We start from the raw sequence: 17,712 nt of genomic DNA on the forward strand, positions 1-17,712 counted from the left end.
TTTACCGGTTTGAGAGAAGAACATTCTTCATGGGATCCAGTAAGATACCAAGTGGAGTGCTTACCGCAGGAATGGCAGTAATAAAATAACAACGACAATAGCCAACCCTTACCGAGTGCTTGTTATACACCAGACCCTGTTCTAGGCACTTTCTATGCATTCACTCATTTAATCATTACAATAACCTGATAAGGAAGGTGCCATTACTGTGCCCAATATATAGATCAGGATCATGAGGTATAGTGGGGAGTGGGGAGTGGGGAGGGGTAACTTTTCCAGGATCACAGGGCTGGTCACTCAGGGACTAACAACAGAGAGAGGTCCTTACCAGCCCCAGGCCTGAAGGGGAACCCAGGAAGAGCTGTGGCTGTAAGACGGGGCTGAGACTCCGAAAGAGGATCACGGCCACGGTCACATCACGACCCGGCAAGGGAGGGGGACCTGCCGACCCCTCTCTCCTCCTGTCTAATCTGCTCTGCCCCCTCCTGTGGACCAAACCAGCCAGAAAGCACAGGGCAGGGGAGCCCGGATGACCTGACTTCGGAGGTGGGGCTCCCCTAATGCATAGAGCAGACAGAGAAAGTGCCGGCGGAGAAGGGATGACCAGACATGTCTGCTCCCCCAGCCTGGACTTCTGCCTTTCCTCTCTGCGGGGGCGATCTCTCTGTGGAGTTGGTTGGTTCAGAGACAGGCTGGTTACCTGACTTGGGTCTCAGGCTGCCACCAGCACATCCTGCTGGGCCCGGGGGAGACATTCTGTCTGCAGAAGTGGTCTCAAACGGCTTTTCTGCCAGTCTGTTGACCGAGGAAATTGCAAATATTTTTCTTTTGACTTTAGCAGAGTTAAGCTTTTGCTCTGCTATAGTTTCAACTGTTCAAAGAAACGCTCTTTGTTCATGCCAGAAGACATTATACAAGTCATTACCTGAGTGCTGGCGATGGGCCTGCCTTTGTGTAAATATCCACACGATTCTTTTCCTTTAGACTCATGAATATAAAGGCAAGGAGGAAAAGAAAGAAAACAACAAAGGCTCTCCAGCTCCTGCTTTGCCTGGTCTCCACGACTGCTTTCTCTCTGCTGAAGTTATGTGTCTCTGTCAGTCCACCACCTGAATCAGGTTTCAGAGGGACGTGCAAAGGTCCTGAGGCAGAACTAGGAGGGCAGGTGTGGCTGGAGCTCAGTGAGCCTGGGGAAGGGAAGCAGAGCCTGAGACTGAGAGAAAGGCAGGAGACAGATCCTGGAGGCTCTCTGGACACATCAAGAAGTTCTGGCCATCAGTGAGCTGAGGGGGTGGGCCTTTAGGCTCTGTTCACTATCAAGGACAATAGCGTTTGAAATATTGTTGCTAGCAGAAACTATTAAGATTCTCTAATCTGAATTTTGCTCTCGACTCTTGAATTGTGGTGAAGATACAAGAGGAAATCTGTAGCCCTTTTGAATTCATTATTAAAATCATGAATCGGCCTTTTAGCTGTCAAGAGTAGGTGATTAGCATGAACCCAAGGTACCCCTCGTGTGACAATATGTATTAATGATCACGCATAGAGATGTTTTTCAGGCAGCTTTCAGAAAGAATTTGCAATCAGGAAGCAATCAGAATCCCAAACTTGCATTGACAATTAGACACAGGAGAACACGGTTGTGTTTAGAATAGGCCACGTGGGGGGCCACGAGGGGTGCTTCCAGACCATAGATACTGCAGTGGGAGTTTTGTGTCCAGGCAGAACTTTGCAAAGTGGATTAGAGCCTAGAGAGGGTGGCAAGGCCATGATGGGGCGGCGGGGGGGTGGGGTGGGGGGTCCCCTGGGCTGTGGTGGCGTTCTGGGTTTTATTCCAAGGGAAAGAGACATGGGCTAGGGGGTTGGGACACAGCCTGTCTCAGATCCAGGAAGATCCCTCTGAGTTCATGTACAGTAAGAGTGGTCGAGGGTGAGGGCTGCGGCAGGGAGATGGTGGGGGAAGCCAGTGTGACAGTCACGGGAGCCATGATGGAGGCTGCCAGACCCTGGACAGTGGCGAGAGGGCGCCAGACCCTGTGTGGCTTCGGAAGATTGAGGTCCAGAGAAGGAGCAGGGACATCTCTTAGAATTTTCACCTGAATCACTAGGTTGGCAATTGAACCCCGGAACTTTTCTTTGGGGCTCCATAAATGTTTTCTGTACAACCTGTGCCTGAAATAAGGTAAATATCAGGCTTGGATTATAATTTTACATCAGTGTCTCTTGATGGAAACCAGCAGAATGTGCTGGTAAAAGGAAGGAAGCAATGGGCGTGATGGGGACACAGAAAAGAGCCGAGCGAGGAAAATCATGGGAGGTTGAAAAGGTATCTATATGTGTGTGTGTGTATTTATACGCAACAGGTGCGTATGGATATTCATTTATGTGTGTGTGTGTGTTTACGTACATATTGGAAGTGGCCGAGGCAAGATTTGAACCCCTGCTCTTAACCACTCCTCTTCTCAGCCGGTCTGGTGAAGGATACTGACTTGTTCCAATTTGAGACGTTATTTTTCACTGTCACTAGTGCTGCCGGCCATGTCTGCACATTCACATCTTTGCACGCGGAGGGTTTCTGAAGATGAATTCAGGGAGGGGATATGTCTGAAGGCCCCTCCTGTCTGTGGCATCCGTCAGCCCCCGCCCTGCAGCCCACCCTCTTAGATCAGCCCCTGAAAGCCTTTCCGGTTACAAGGAGCCAGGACTTCCCCTCCGGCCGCTGAACCCGGCTTTGAAGGTGGCCAAGCTCCTTCGGAGACCTGGAAAACGGCCAGGAGGATGGGACTTCCGAACCCCGAAACAGACCCCAGTGAATGATGCTTTTCCCCCAAAAGCTCAGCACATTTGCTCACGGCTGGGTACAGCCAGCATGCAGAGGTGGGGTCGGGGAAAAAAAAAATGTGCCATCAGCGGTTTTCTGCTCCTCTGTGTGGCAGTTCTGAACGTTCCGGGGCCAGAGACTTCTCGACTGAGATCATCCCGGGCTTCCTTCCCGTCCCGGGGTGGGTGAACAGCTGTGCCCCTTTGCTTGAGGCGGGTTGGGATAGCTGGCATAGGACACAGAAAGAAAAGGGACTTATCCTGTTTCCGAACCGTGAGGGAGGGGTGGGATTGGTGCCTTGGGTAGAGTCTTCCTTCCTCTGTGAGAGAGGAACACAGGGAGGTCCAGACCTTGCTTGCATTGTGTCGTTGGGCAGGGACGCTGTGGCAGCTCTGGGCTTCTCCAGAGACACCTGCGGACAGGTGGACCGGCTTCATTCAGCCCCAACAAATCTCTGGCAAGTGTCTTTGGGGGTTAAACGCTTGGATAAGTGCTTGGCCAGGCCCAGGGACAACTCAGACACTAATTCATGGTCCTTGCCTTGCAGAACACCCGGGGCGGCTGCGAGTTCCCCAGGCACGTGCAACTGCACTGGTTTTGCAACAACCCGGGTCATCTCCACTATTAAGATTTGTCTGAACTGGACTTTTTATTTTTATGCTTCATTTTGTTTTAAAATAAAATTTATGTCCTGTGAGCAGGAAACCAATATCCACCGACATGAGTAGAGGGTTGTTGTAAAACCAAGTGCAGCGAAAACAGGTATTAATCTTTAGCAAGTTACTGCCTCCTGTGATGGCCGAGGTGTCTTAACTCATGAGGGCGAGTAGAAGAGAGGCGTTTACGGTAGAGCAGCAACCTCTCTGAGACTTTCGGCTGGACCTAATCAGCAGGATGGAGACGGGGAAAGGGAAAACAGGTCTCCAAGGTGAGCCGTGAGCTTCTAATGCTGGGGCCGTGCGTTTATGGGTCCGCGGGGCAGTGGCTGTCTCGTCTAAGGTTAAGGGAGACAGACCCCAAGCCCTAGAATGTAGGGCATTGCTTCTCCATGACTTGTTTTCCGGAGTATCCGCACCAGGTAGAAATCGGGTGCCTTTTAGAGCTCCCCTTAGGTTGCTGATTTCAAGTGTCTCCCCAAACTACCCGAAAGGCAAAAACTACCATTTGCCTTTGAGAGTTTTCTTAAATGACACTCTGAAGGGCCACATGCTAACTTTGTGACCCAGGCCTGGTCAATCGCTGCTCCTAGGTTCACGTCCCAGAGGCGGGGGAGGCCGGGTGAGAGGCCGGGGTGGACTGGTGACAGAGGTAAGTCACGCAGAGCCTGCTAGGGAGGGAAACAGCATTTGGATTTGATTCTAAGAACAGAAAGCCGCTGATGCATTCTAAAATGAATAGCGTCTTCTTCGTGTTTTCAAAGGCTCACTCTGGCTGCTGTTGTAAGGGGACCTGGAGACCAGATCGGAACGAGGGAGACCCGTGGTCCGGGGTGGGGGTGGGGGGGCAATGATGGTGGCAAGGGCAGGACAGGGGTGCTGTGGAGACTGGGGGTGGATGGACCAGGTCTGTCTCCAAGGTCAGCTTGTTGATGGATGACAAGTGCCACTGGGGAGTGGGGGAGAAGCCTAGCTTTTGGCTGAGCGGTAGGGCAGATGGCAGTGCCGGTTAGAGATGGGGACACTGGGGGAGGAGAAACAGATGGGGGGGAAGGGGGGGACGGTGGACATTAAGGGGCTCTGCAGACATGGTCCGCGAGCAGCGTCTGTCCGTTGGTTCTGTGTGGCCGACACCCCCAACTTGGAAACACGCCTTCCAGGCTACACCTCATTGAATAAAAATAAAATGAAAATCCTGCTGCTGAGGACACAGCCTCGTTAACTCACAAGTGAAACAGGAAAGGGCAGCATCTGGGTGGAGCTTCTCAGAGAGTAAACAGAAACCCCCAGTGACGGCCGAGTGCCATGATCGCACCCCGATGGTCTCCCGGAAGCGTCTGCGACCAGAGCCAGCGGAGGGCAGAGGGAAAACATTACTGGATACTTTTTCCGATTTTTGTCCACCCAACGTTCATGAATGAAATTCCGACACCGCCGTCTTCGACATCTGCTTAATTGATCCCGGCTTGAGGAGCCAATTTCGAGCCTTGGTTTTTTGTAGCGAAACCCAGCAACAGTGTTTGACTCGGTTTTGGAAGATTGCGGAGTCCGGAGCGGCGCCCCCTTTGCCGCGGTGAGGAAAAGCCTCCGGAGCAGCAGGGCCCCGGCAGCCGGCGCGGTTATTCTGGGTCAGGCACAGTGGTGAGCACATCGGGCACAAACGTCCAGTGGGGTCCCTCTGCCCAGATGTGGCCTCCACTGCTGCGCATCCCCCGGCCTCCCTCTCCCCGCCTGCTGGGAACAGAGCTATTCCGGGCGGTCGGGCTGATGGGACCCAGCCTCCCGTGGTAGTTAGACAGTCTGCCACGGGCAGGCGGCCCGCAGTCTGATCCGGTGACATCGCGGGCATTCCAGGGACACTCGAGGCCCGGATGAGGGCTGCCTCGGGTATTCCAGCCTGGTGGCTGCAGGGCAGCACAGGACGCGGGTGTCTTCCCCCGGTGGCCTCAACTGACCGTCTTCCCCCGCTGCCCAGGGCCCGGCTCTGGTTCTGAAGCCACCTCTCCCGGTGCCAGAGCCACAGCCCCTCGTCCCACCGCCAACACCCACGGGGCTCATTTGGACCATTCCCTGGGCCACACGAGACTGCTGGCTTTGCAGGATTATCGATCTGATCTCTTCGGCTGGGGCTGTAGCTGTGAACCAGCGTCTTTAGGGGCGGGCATGGGGTCATGTGAGTCAGACCGACACTTGGGCAGAGCGGGGCCTGCGGGCCACTAGTGACGATGTGCCCCGTCTAAAGCAGTCCTCACTGCACGCTTCCCGACGGTCCCCATGCAGAAAGGGGGACAGAAGAGACAGGTCTTCCAGCTTTTTCGGGACAGCTACAAGTTGGCTTAATGCAAAATTCTTCAGTTAAAAAAAAAGTTGATAGCTAATTTAAGCTAATTTAAATGTGTGTGTGTGTGTGTGTGTGTGTGTGTGTGTTTTAACACCTTGGGGGAGGGACTCAAAACAAACTGGTTTCGCCTGTGACTGCTGCGTGATACTCCCCCCGGGGAGCTCCGACATTAAAAATGCTGAAGCGCGACTGCGTGTGAAGCTCTTACTGTGCGTCTGGCATTGAACTATAGGCTTTGCAGGTATTTTCTGAATCCACAGAACAACCTCCAAAGCGGTGACACTGTCATTCTTCCCATGTGGCAGGTGAGGAAACTGAGGCGCCGGATCCTTTGCCCAAGGTCACACCGAGAGGAGTAAGGACAGGGGTCCGAGGCCGGGACTTCTGCCTCGAGAGCCCATGCTCCGACCTCCTTGCCATCATGCGTTTGGTGACTTAGAATATTCTGGAATTGTCCTAGGATTCTACAGTCAAAGGAAATCCTGTAACTGTGAAGGCCTGCCATGGGTATGTGTAGATCAGGAAAAGTGAGGGATTTGCCGAGGGCTGTGAAACCTGCCTGGGGGCAAAGCAAGTCCAAAGCTGGCGGTGGGCCTGGTGGTTCAGACTGGTGCATGTTTCTGTCTGGTTCTCTGATAAAGATACAGACACGGAGACGGAGACGATAAACGTGTCATTAGAAACCAAACAAAGCAGGGGCGCCTGGGTGGCGCAGTCGGTTAAGCGTCCGACTTCAGCCAGGTCACGATCTCGCGGTCCGGGAGTTCAAGCCCCGCATCAGGCTCTGGGCTGATGGCTCAGAGCCTGGAGCCTGTTTCCGATTCTGTGTCTCCCTCTCTCTCTGCCCCTCCCCCGTTCATGCTCTGTCTCTCTCTGTCCCAAAAATAAATAAACATTGAAAAAAAAATTAAAAAAAAAATATATATAAAAAAAAAAAGAAACCAAACAAAGCAAACACATCAAGACCTCGCCTGCTGAGTTATCCTTCCAAGGCACCTCCTGTGTCTGCTCAGAGGAATTTGACCTGAGGGGGGCGCCGTGTGTCCTCTGCTCCCATGATGCGATGCCGTCTCCTGGACCCAAGTCTCTGGACTGGAAAACTGAGGCTTCATCTTTGAATCTTCAAAGTAGCAGACACCCTCTGGCCCCAGTCCACACTGTCTGCTCTGAACTTGGAATCCGGGGTCCACACAGCACACTCCAAGTGCAATGCCTGTCACACCAGGAGAACGGGATGCCAGCATGCGTTGTTTCTCTGTTTTTTTTTTAAGGTTTTCCTTTTCTAAGTTTGTTTATTTTGAGAGAGACAGAGACAGCATGAGCGGGGGAGGGGCAGAGAGAGAGAGGGAGAGAGAATCCCCAGCAGGCTCCACGCTGTCAGCGCAGGGCCCGATGCGCGACTTGAACTCACAAACCGTGAGGTCGTGACCTGAGCGGACACCAAGGGTGGCTGCTGAAGCGACCGAGCCACCCGAGTGCCCCGGTTTTTTAAAGTTTTAAAGAAAGGCATTTGTAACTAGCACATCAAATCTAGGATTTCATAGACAATATTGCTGGGTTTGAGGCTAACATTTGAAACGATGAGTCCATCTCGAGAACAATATCACATAGGAGCACAGGTGGGGCACGGAGGTGGCCCGAGTGACAGTCGTGAGGGGGACGCGTGGATGGGTGCCTCGCGGGACACGCTGAGTATCTGGCAGGTGGGGTGGTTTGGGCACCAGAGTTCAAGTCCTGTCTGGGGGTGGGGGAGGGGGTGGGCCCTCCCCAGCCCATCAGAGTCACAGAGAAAGGTGTCAGGGTGACCTCACCCCCGGTCCCGCACGGTGGGAATGTTGGTCATGGAAAGAAATTTGGGTGTGTTTTTCTCCACATTTCCCAGGCCGAGGTTGGAGAGAACAGATTTTGGTTGGCTGGCCTGGCCTCAGGGAAAAAATTCAAAAACGGCCCCTTTGGCCCCTCATGGTGTGCCTCTTCAGGTTCCTACCTCTCCTCCGAGCTGTCTGCCTGCATCACGGCCGGGCCACGAGAGGAGATTAGATCATATATTTTTGTGTTAATGATGTTGACATATAAAGCTTGGTAGTTACAGCATTTTTAATAAATCAGGTTAGTGTCCCAAGGGGAGGCTTACCATGTGCTATTTATGCACAAATGCCTCTATCATTTAAGAGTCTTGTTAAAAATTGTAGTTTAAGAGCAGATTAACAGAGCTCTTCACAGCTGGCCTATTTGGGCAGGAACGAGCACACTGAACGAGCAGACACGCAGGGAGGGAGCTGGCGGGCGAGAACACCCAACAGCTAATTGCCTCCCAAATTAGTAGGGATGGAAAAGTAAGCGCTTTAAGACCCGGGTTTTGAGCAGATTAAAAATAAACAGTTCTGCAGGCCGTTTGCTTTTTGCCAACGCAGCATTCAAGGCTGCTGACTGCAGGTGAATTATTCACCAGGTGGCGGCCTCCTGCTTTCCAGAAGGGTCTGACAGGTCGGGTGTTGGGCCAGCTTTTGTCCTTTTTACCACTAAGGTGCGGGAGAGCGGATCCAGCCTCCATGGTGACCCAGTGAAGCTTCTAGCAAGCAGCGATTGCTCTCGGTAACTGAGAGCCCCGTCAGCTGGCTCATCAGGGTCGCGCAAAGCTCTCCCTCCAAAAGCAGCCTCTGATCATCCAGTAAGAGGGACCCAGTCTAGGCCCTGCGACTTGGCTTTTTCCTTCCTGACTTCCTTTGTCTGGACCTCGCCCTCCAAGGCCCAGATACCCCTTACAGGCAATGAACACACAAACATGAGACCAACACCATTTCAGATGATGAGAAGTGACATAGAGAAACGAGTAACAGGCTGACGGGGACAGAAAGGGAATGGGGGAGGGGTGCCTGGGTGGCTCAGTCAGTTAAGCGTCTGACTTTGGTTCAGGTCATGATCTCACGGTTTGTGAGTTCGAGCCCCGCGTCAGGCTCTGTGTTGACAGCTCGGAGATTCTGGGTCTCCCTCTCTCTCTGCCCCTCCCCTGCTCATGCTGTGTCTCTCTCTGTCTCAAAAATAAACAAAACATTAAAGGAAAAAAAAAATCTTTTTTAAAGAAAGGGAATGGGGGGGTGCAATTTACCTTAGATCACGTGCTCAGAGAAGGCTTTCCCGAGGAAGTGACATTTGAGAAGGGACCTGTATGAACTCAGGGAGTCACTTACAGTGACACCGAGGGAGACTCTTCTGGGCACCGGGAACAGCAAGGGGTAAGGGCCCCGAGGCTGGATGAGCTTGGTGTGCTCAGAAATGAAAACGGAGGAGGGCACTTGTTGGGATGAGCACTGGGTGTTGAATGGAAACCGATGTGACAATAAATTATATTTAAAAAATTTAAAAAAATAATTGAAAGCAAAAAAAGAAAGAAAGAAAGAAAGGAAGAAAGAAAGGGAAAAGGACCCATGTGACTGAAGAGAGGTGGGCGGGGGTAGACCAGTGTGAGGACCCTGAATTTGACCTTGAAGGCCAGGAGGGGGGTATTGAGGAGCTCTTACTGAGGAGGTGACCCGGGCTGCCACCCACGTTAGAAATCTGCTCTCTAGTGTTACCTGGAAGATAGAAGGGTAGTGGGGGGGTGACAGGGGAGGGGGGAAGGAGAGGGATCTGGAGGGCATCACAGGAGAGGGAGGAGGGGGGAGAGGGGGTCACGGGGGGGGGAGGCGGAGAGGGTAATAGGGGAGCGGGGAGGGGAATCACAGGGGAGGTGGACGGAGTGACTAGGGAGGGCAAAGTTGGAGGAGGGTGGAGAGGGTGACAGGGGAGGAGGAAGGGAGAGGGGAGTGGAGGGGGGCACAGGGGAAAGTGGGGGGCAGTGCTGACCAGATGTAGCAAGGGGTACCTCCTCCTCATCCCCGTTAATACTTAGCTCTCTTTCCCGAGCCCCGCTAAGTTCCCATAACAAATCACCCTATTTGATCCTCAAAGAACCTCTGAGGCAGGTACCAGTATTGTTTCCATGCGGAGTAATTTACCTAAGGTCTCTGAACGAGCAAATGTCACTGTCAGGATTTGAACCAAGGTCATCTTGCCGTCCTCTCCTCTGAAATCCAAGGACCGATGGTCCCTATAACTCAACATTCAGGACCCTGGCGTGGCTTTCCCAGTCCCGGGTGCAGAAAAGGAGCCAGGAACTGGTTGCTAAGCAACCCAGGGTTCAATGGATCATAGGGGTGGGCAGAAATCAGGGCAAAGTGATTGGTGGCCCCAGTTATCACATGATCAAGACCTGACCAGTCAGAGCATCCCTCCCCCTGTTTGGCTCGGAGTTGCACACGTGACCCAGGTTGGTACAGATGAAGTCCGTCCCAGGACCTTGGCCTCAGTGTTGGGAGACGTGCCCTCCTTCGGCTGGAGGGGCGCAGATGGGAGGCCATCCCTGACACTCTAGAAAATGTCAGGCCGATAGTGGAACTGACACAGAGGCCAGGCGAGCTGGGGAGAGGGTGCTGACAAAATTCTCCGAGTCCCAGGATTGAGCTGAGCCCTATTAGGCTAATATAAATGCTCTTTTTCTGTGAAACCAATTTGAGTGGATTCTTCTGTCACTTTTAACCCCACACGCCTTAGCCGGTGGTAGTACTTTTATCTGGGCTGGCTTCCCGAGCGAACTCCCTCTGTGTTCCGGGCCTGCATCACTGTCCCGGAAGCCCAGAGAAACTAGAGCCTCTCTTCCCCTCTCGTTCCGGCTGACACCCCCAGATAGCTTCCATCGGACCAACTTGAGCACGTGCCCGTGCCGGACCTGTCACCGTGGCTGGAGGTGGAACACCCAGAGGGGACAGGTTGGAAACCTGTCAGCCCCAGGCACCAGGAGTGTGTGGCCACAGCCCCACTGGATCACACGGAGAGAGGGCTGGCCAAGGAGACGGGGCAGTGGGAAAGCAAGATATATCTGGGAGCTACAGACCATGGACATCCTGGGCCAGCCTGACAGCAGGTGGGCCTCCCGAGGGAGGACCCGGGAAGGTGGACAGAGGCAAAAGCCAAGTCCCTCCTTCTCCAGGCACCAGCGGTCACACACAGAGTCTGGTCCCTGTGTGACCCTCCATGTTGGAGAGAAAGGTCATTCCACCTGGCAGGGGAGAGGTGAGATGGGCCTGGAAGGAGCTGTCCTGGGGAGACAGGAGGCCTGACCCCCAGCCCTGAGCCGATGGCTACTCCCATCTTTTCTTATCTGCAGAATGGGAGAGGCCAGCCCCTCTCTGGACCTCAGGCGCCCCTTCTGTCAAATGGGGAGACTCCAGAAAGAGTCTCCAGGCGTCCAGACCAGCCTGGCAGGATCTACCCTTCCAGAATCTGTGTCAGCAATTTGGAGTCTGTAGAAGCCTCAGGAAGCCTCTCCCCTCCCGGCTGGAAGAATGTCATTAGCTGTGTTAGCCTGATTATGGGGACTGTGTTTGGGTGCCTGCCACCCCCAGAAGAAGGGAGGTCTCAGCGGGAAAACAGCTAATGTAATGGCATGGCGGCTTTATTAGCATATCTCCCAAACAAGCTGTGCACTTAGCACAACAGACAGCGGAAGAGTAAATATCGGCAGTGGGGGCGGGGAGGGGGTGAGAGGGGGACTCCTGCTGGGCTCCAAGGAAGCTGCTGGAAAGAGTGAGGAGTAAACAGTAACAAGCCTCTGCCCCTCCCATGACAGGACTGCCTGGGACACAGGGCCTTAAGGAGGTGTCGGTCCCCATACCCCGCAAGGTTCTCTGTCAGAAATTTCCAGATGTGAGTCTCCAGGTGCAGCCCCGCGCACCTCAGACATAACATGTCCCCGGCGCAGCCCCTATTTCGCCCACCTGAAACCCGTGCCTCCTGCAGGTGTCCTGTCACGGCTGATGGCAAGTGCCCAAGGTGATGGATGAGAAGGGCCTTAGCCAAAATGTGAAGGACAAGTTGAGAGCTAAAGATGGGCCGGGAGGAAAACAGTATCGACAACAGTTGACTAAAATCACCTGCCCCAAGGGGAGGAAAGGCAGAGCACAGGGGATGACTCTGTATGACGCCGTAATGATGGGTACATGTCATTAGGCATTTGTCCAAACGCCGGGGAATGTGCATCACCACCGTGAGTGAGCCCCCGTGTCATCTGTGGACTCTGGGTGATCGCCATGTGTCAACGCGGGCTCTTCGGTTGTAAGAAATGTGCCACTCTGGTGGGGGCCGCTGATAGTGGGGGAGGCTGTGCATGTGGTGGGGGGGGGCGGCAGGGGGTTGATGGGAACTCTCTGTGCCTTCCACCCGATTTCGCCGAGAACCCAAAACTGCTCTAAGAAATAAAGTGTATTTAATTCACAATTATTGTCTCGAAGGTGAGGGGCTGGAATGCTACAGGGGATACAAAAGACTTCAATTTTATCTTTAACTTTCCTTGCCTTTATTAGAAAAAGCACTAAAAATGCAAGAACGACGAAGGGTCAATAGTTGTCCATTCTGGGTATTTTGATACATGTGCATTTTTTTCTTATTCTTTGTGCTCTTCGATCTGTTAGCCCCTTCTCAAATAAAAGCAGGACAAAACAAACAAACAAGCCACCTGTCACACCAGGGGCGCAGGGAACCAAGAACGTGGGTGGGAGGCTGGAGCCCAGGCTAAGGGTCTGGACACAGTGGGGGCCAGAACCGGGCAATACCTTTACCAGGAAGGTCTTGGAGGAGGCCTGAGCTGACCTCAAGGTGCAGAATTGGTGGCCAGTGGGGGACACAGAGCTGCCCACTGAAGGTCCTGTCTTTCAGTTTTTCTTCCCGAGGAGGCAGACTTTGCAGAGGTGACAAACTCTTAGTAAATGCCGTAGGGCCCCCCTGCCCCCCGCTTAGGTCCCTAACCCTGTGAATGATTGCCTGTGGGTCTGTCCGGGTGAAGGATGGCGAGGGAAGCTGCTGGAAGAACTGGCCCTTCCCCCAAGACGATGCTCATTGCTTCTCCAGGAGAAGAAGGTAGAGGAGTGCAATCGTGGGCTCTCGGGGAGCCTTATTGTGCCAGGACATTGCTGAGCTGGAGGCCCCTGCAGGAGGTGACACAGTGAGGTTTCTCTTTATTTTCCTTCTCCTCACCGCCCCCCACCAATACCCCACCAGTTGTCGGTGCACTGCATTGGAGTCATTCCTTAGCCCCATCGTCCCTGTCTCTGCATCGGTGGGTCACTCTAGGATGCCCATATTTGAGCCCCCTCACCTCCATTTTCCTGTCTGCAAAATGGGTTGAAGTCTGCAAAGGAGCTTGGGAAGATCCCCACGATGCCTCAAGAGGTGGTTCCCACCCCACACTCTCCGTCAAGAGTGCAAGGTAAGAAGCAAATGCTCCGATTTCCACTGGGGTAGTTAGATACTCATCATTCGTTTATAATAATAGCAACAACAACGATGACAATGGCGATTTTTGTTTTTGAGTGTTTCTTACTACCATGTACCAGGCGAAATCAATTTACGATCTAATCTTCTATATTATAGTCGTAGGAGGCAGATGCTGTTTATTAGCATTTGCGTCTTAAAAAATGAAGTAGGAGACACAGAAGTAGAATCACTTTCCCTAAGTCCCAGAATGGGGGATGAGTCCAGGACTGAAATCATTCTACTCTGCCTCTCGGTACCAGGCCGTTCCACCTCCGATGTGTCCTCGGTGCCCCGGGGGCGTGGATGCAGGCCCACGGATAGATTTCATGGACGTGGTGATGGTCCCCGCCCTCTAGGAGGTCACAGCTTTTACCATCCAGGCTCTTAACACCCCAAAGATTGCCGCTCATACTCACATGATGTGTTGACAGCTGTCTCCCGGGACCGGCGCCCCTCAAGGAAGAGAACCCCGTCCACCCACCCCCTCAAGATTTGGGGGGTCTCAGTGATTTGCAGGAGGGTCAAGCTCATCTTTCTTCGGTGGCACTCCTCATGTGGGTAAGTTCTGTGGTCCAGGGGTCTCCGGGCACAGTGAACTGTTGACTCAGAAGGGAGACTCTACCCACGAGGGTGGCCAGGCGATCTCTCACGGGACTATCTATCTGGGTGTACACAGTCCTTTCTTCAGACTTTCTGCGTGGACCCCTTCTGCTGCTGGCTGGGTATCCTGACGTGGACTTTGCTGTCGGCCCGGCAGCCAGCACCACACTGTCAAAGGGAAATGGTAGCAGCGAGTCTTCTGGGTGTTGGAGGAAGCAACTGGAAAAGACTCCAGCTAGAGTTGAACCCTACGGCACAGCACACGGGGACCAGTGGAAGGACCCCGGACGCCAGAGGCCTGTTTGTTGTCATTTATATTATTGTGAGCAGAGATTTAGGCCAGGGGGGTGTCTGCATTCTGGTTGGCGACGTTGAGGGTACGTGTCAACTTCATGCTGTAATGTCAATGATTCTTTGACTTCATGGGTGGAGTGATCACTTAGCTCCCTCCTAGGTACGAAGGCGACACACTTGACCTAATTTTCCTGCCTACCAGGTAAGCTCACTAAGCTGATAAACTCTTGTGGTACATACACGCCTTTCCCTTTCTATGTCTAAACCTTTGAATTTGATGGGATCTTAAGAAATATAACTTCATACACTTTCAAACCCGTGTTCGAAACCCTTGTTTACATTCCTAGGACCATACAACAATTAGATCTTATCTTTAGGGAAAGATTATTACGTTATATGCTGTTGGACTTGGGGTTGTTTATACGGCTTTGTCTCACTCAAAACCAGAACTCCTTAGGTCATTCTATTATTATTCCTGCTGGAGCTAAAAACTGCTTTTTAATGGATATATTTACATTTACTATTTCTGTCCTTTGTTGATACATTTAATGAGTCGGTAGCATAAACGTGATCCAATAAAAAGACGGCAGAAACACGTAGAGTATTTCGTTTTCTTTTAGAACGTTTATGTCAACTCTTTCTCAATTTGCGAAAAAATGTTTTTCTAAACACTTTGTCAGACCCCTTGAGACTCTGATAAGCTAGCGCCTCTCCCTCCAGAAACGTACACAGGGGTGCAACATCATTGATCATTAGTGGGGCACAGTAACGTTCTCTATCCACACTTCCCATTTGTCGGATTGCCTTCCAATGTTCATAGCTTCTCATTAATCTGTTCATCCTGCCAAGCAGTGCTTCCTTCTTTCAACGTGAGACTTAAATACGATGACACAGCCTTGAGCGCAGTGTGATGGGCACGTGGAGGACCGAACGACCCACTGCACTCTGGGGGCAGAGAAGATTGCAAAGAGACGGTGATGACCTTGGAGCTAAAACCCAAGAGGTAACTCAAAGTCTCCCAGGCAGAGTGGAGGGAGGAAAAGACTCCCAGTTGGATGGGCCAGAGGTGCGGAGAGTTCAGGGAAGCTGTGGTGAGAAGGGGCGGGGCAGGAGAGGGGGTCTGGGGTGCGGCCCAAGCCGGAGAGAGAGGACGACGTGCTGACGTCAGCAAGGGCGCACGTAAGGAACCTTCTGCCAAAGCACGTATTCTCGCACAGGAATTTGAAGACGATTTTACCCTGCAGTCGGTCTGCCAGAGTCAAGTCCTGCTTCTACAACTCACGACCTGGGTCACTCACTGACCATCTGTGCCTCAGTTTCCTTCTCTAGAAATGCTGGGCAGTAAAGATGACTACTGAATTGGGGTGGCGGGGCCGGGGGGTTGAGGGAGACCCTGTGCATTAAGGGGCTACAGTGGTGCCCAGCGCGCGGCGATGGCTCAATACAAGGCAGCTGTTTCATTGTCATCATCATTATCGAAACGAATGAGGGAGGGGAGGACTCCAGTCTTGTTCGCCTCAAGGAGACTTCCTGGGGGGTGCTGGGTTCACCTTCAAGCGTGTGCATTCTTGGGTGAGAAGGGGACTGAGGAGGAGACGGAGGCGGGAGGAAGTGTGGGAGACTTCAGCCTTGCTTGGGTATGGGGAGGTGGACCCAGCCAGCGGGCAGTGGAGGAGAGTCCATCATCTCTCTGCAGGACGCCAGGGCCACGCAGGCTTTGGCCGCATCTAGCCAGTGGCGTTTTACCAGCTTTGGAGACAGTGCAGGTCTGGGAAAGTCAATCCCACAGGGAACGGTTTGCACAGAGCAGAAAAAGCATCTCAACCCGAGGCGTGTCATAAACCCCTGTGCACGCGCTGTGATCGCGCAAGAGCCATGCTCCAACCCCAAACACACGAACGCCAAGCACACGAATGGCAGACACAGCGCAGGCCCACAGCAGCCCGTGCACGCCTGCTAGTGCACACACCTGCACACCCGGAGCACACGCGCTCTGCCGGAGTCTCCCAGCCCCAGACCCTGGGATTTGGAGCCAGGCAGTCTGGCCTCGGAATCGGTGATCCAACCCCCCTGGAAGCGAGGGTGCATGTATACCCTGGGGCACTGAGCGCACAGCTGTTTCCGGAAGTACATGCGCGTGTGTGTATGAGATGCTGCGAAAATGCTGTGTGTGTGTGTGTGTGCACACGCGCGCAGCTCCATGTGTTGGAGGCAAGTGTGTGCTGTAGATAGGTTTTGCACATACATGTAAATGTGCTCACACGTGTGTATCTCCCACTGTCCCTGTGGGTGGGTGCTTACGCAGGCAAGTATGCGCCTTTGGGGACGAGGTATGACTGCACGCGGACGGGATGGAGGGGGGTTGCAGCGTCCCCTGTAGAGCTCTAAGGGAAGCGGACATCCTCCTGGCAGCCTCCCTCCTCTTCCTCGAACACTCCCCCCTCCTCCCCCACCCCTCCCACCCCTCGGCTCCCCTCCCCCTGCTGTGTGGCCGCAGGTCCTCAGTCAGGGGGGAGGAAGCAGCCCGACGGATGAGTGTGCATTCAGTGCTGCTCACGCGTGGTTTCCAAGCTGGGGGACGCGGCGCTGGGGGGTGGGGGTGTCAGCAGCCCCGGGGACACGCGAGGGTGGACAGAAGGGCTTCCTGGGGTGGCTCCTACTTCACAGGTTGCTTTTCGGGGTGCACATCTGAGGCTGCCCTGTCGGGACAAGGGCTGCCGTTCTGGAGAGAGGCCTCCACCCGGGAGCCAGGGCCTCCTGCAGACTTCACCGCTGCCGTGGATGCAAAACACTGGAGACACCGCTCCCTCGGGAGCTGCGGGTGAAGCCGTGCTCAACACCCTTCTCTGGCCATTTCAGCTCCGTGGCCTTGGCCGAGGCACGTCCCACCTCCCAGACTCGCTGTCCTGCTCTGGGACGAGGAACCACAGGAGCATCCGTGAGTTCTGTCTCTGCGCGTCCACCCCTGTCCGCCTTAGATCTCCCACCGTGGACACGGCCTCCTTCACCCTGAGCCATGGTGGGGACTGAGCGGCACTGACCCCAGCCCCCAACATCAGCGGTGACCTCGAGACCCAGGTGTGGCCAAGCCCACCTTCCATCCTCCTGGATGCTCTGGTTGGCTATGGGATGGACATGTGACCCCACATGGGCCAATGAGAGCCTGTCCTGGGGCTTTGGGTGGATCTGGTGGGAAAGATTCTGTGCAGGGGTGGAGGGTGGGGGTCGAGGGACGTGGCTGCGGGGCTGGTGGGGGGGGAAGCCTGGAGCTGCTGGCCGTCATCTCGGTCACCCCCATGGAGACAACCTGCTAGAGAGTGAACCGAACCCACGGGAAAGCAGAGCCCGGGGAGGGAGAGGCTCTACGTCATGACTAAGCTGTTGGAGTCTCTGGATCCAGCTGGGTCGGCCGCCCAACGCCCCTGACTTTCAGTTACATGAGCTACTACACTTCCCTTTTCACTTAAGTCTGTTCGAATTGAGTTTCTGTCGCTTGCAACCGGAAGAATCCCAATTCACGGAGCCCACGGTTTGCCCCCGGGCCCTCCGAGTGGTGGAACCAGGCAGACCGCGGAAGGGGGGCTGCTCTAGGAAGGCTGCGACCTCGCTCTCCGGGGACCAGGCATGCTGAGGGGGGTTTCCAGGTGGGG

The sequence above is a fragment of the Leopardus geoffroyi genome, chromosome A3, assembly GCF_018350155.1.
Source record: "Leopardus geoffroyi isolate Oge1 chromosome A3, O.geoffroyi_Oge1_pat1.0, whole genome shotgun sequence".
In the NCBI taxonomy this organism is placed as follows: Eukaryota; Metazoa; Chordata; class Mammalia; order Carnivora; family Felidae; genus Leopardus; species Leopardus geoffroyi.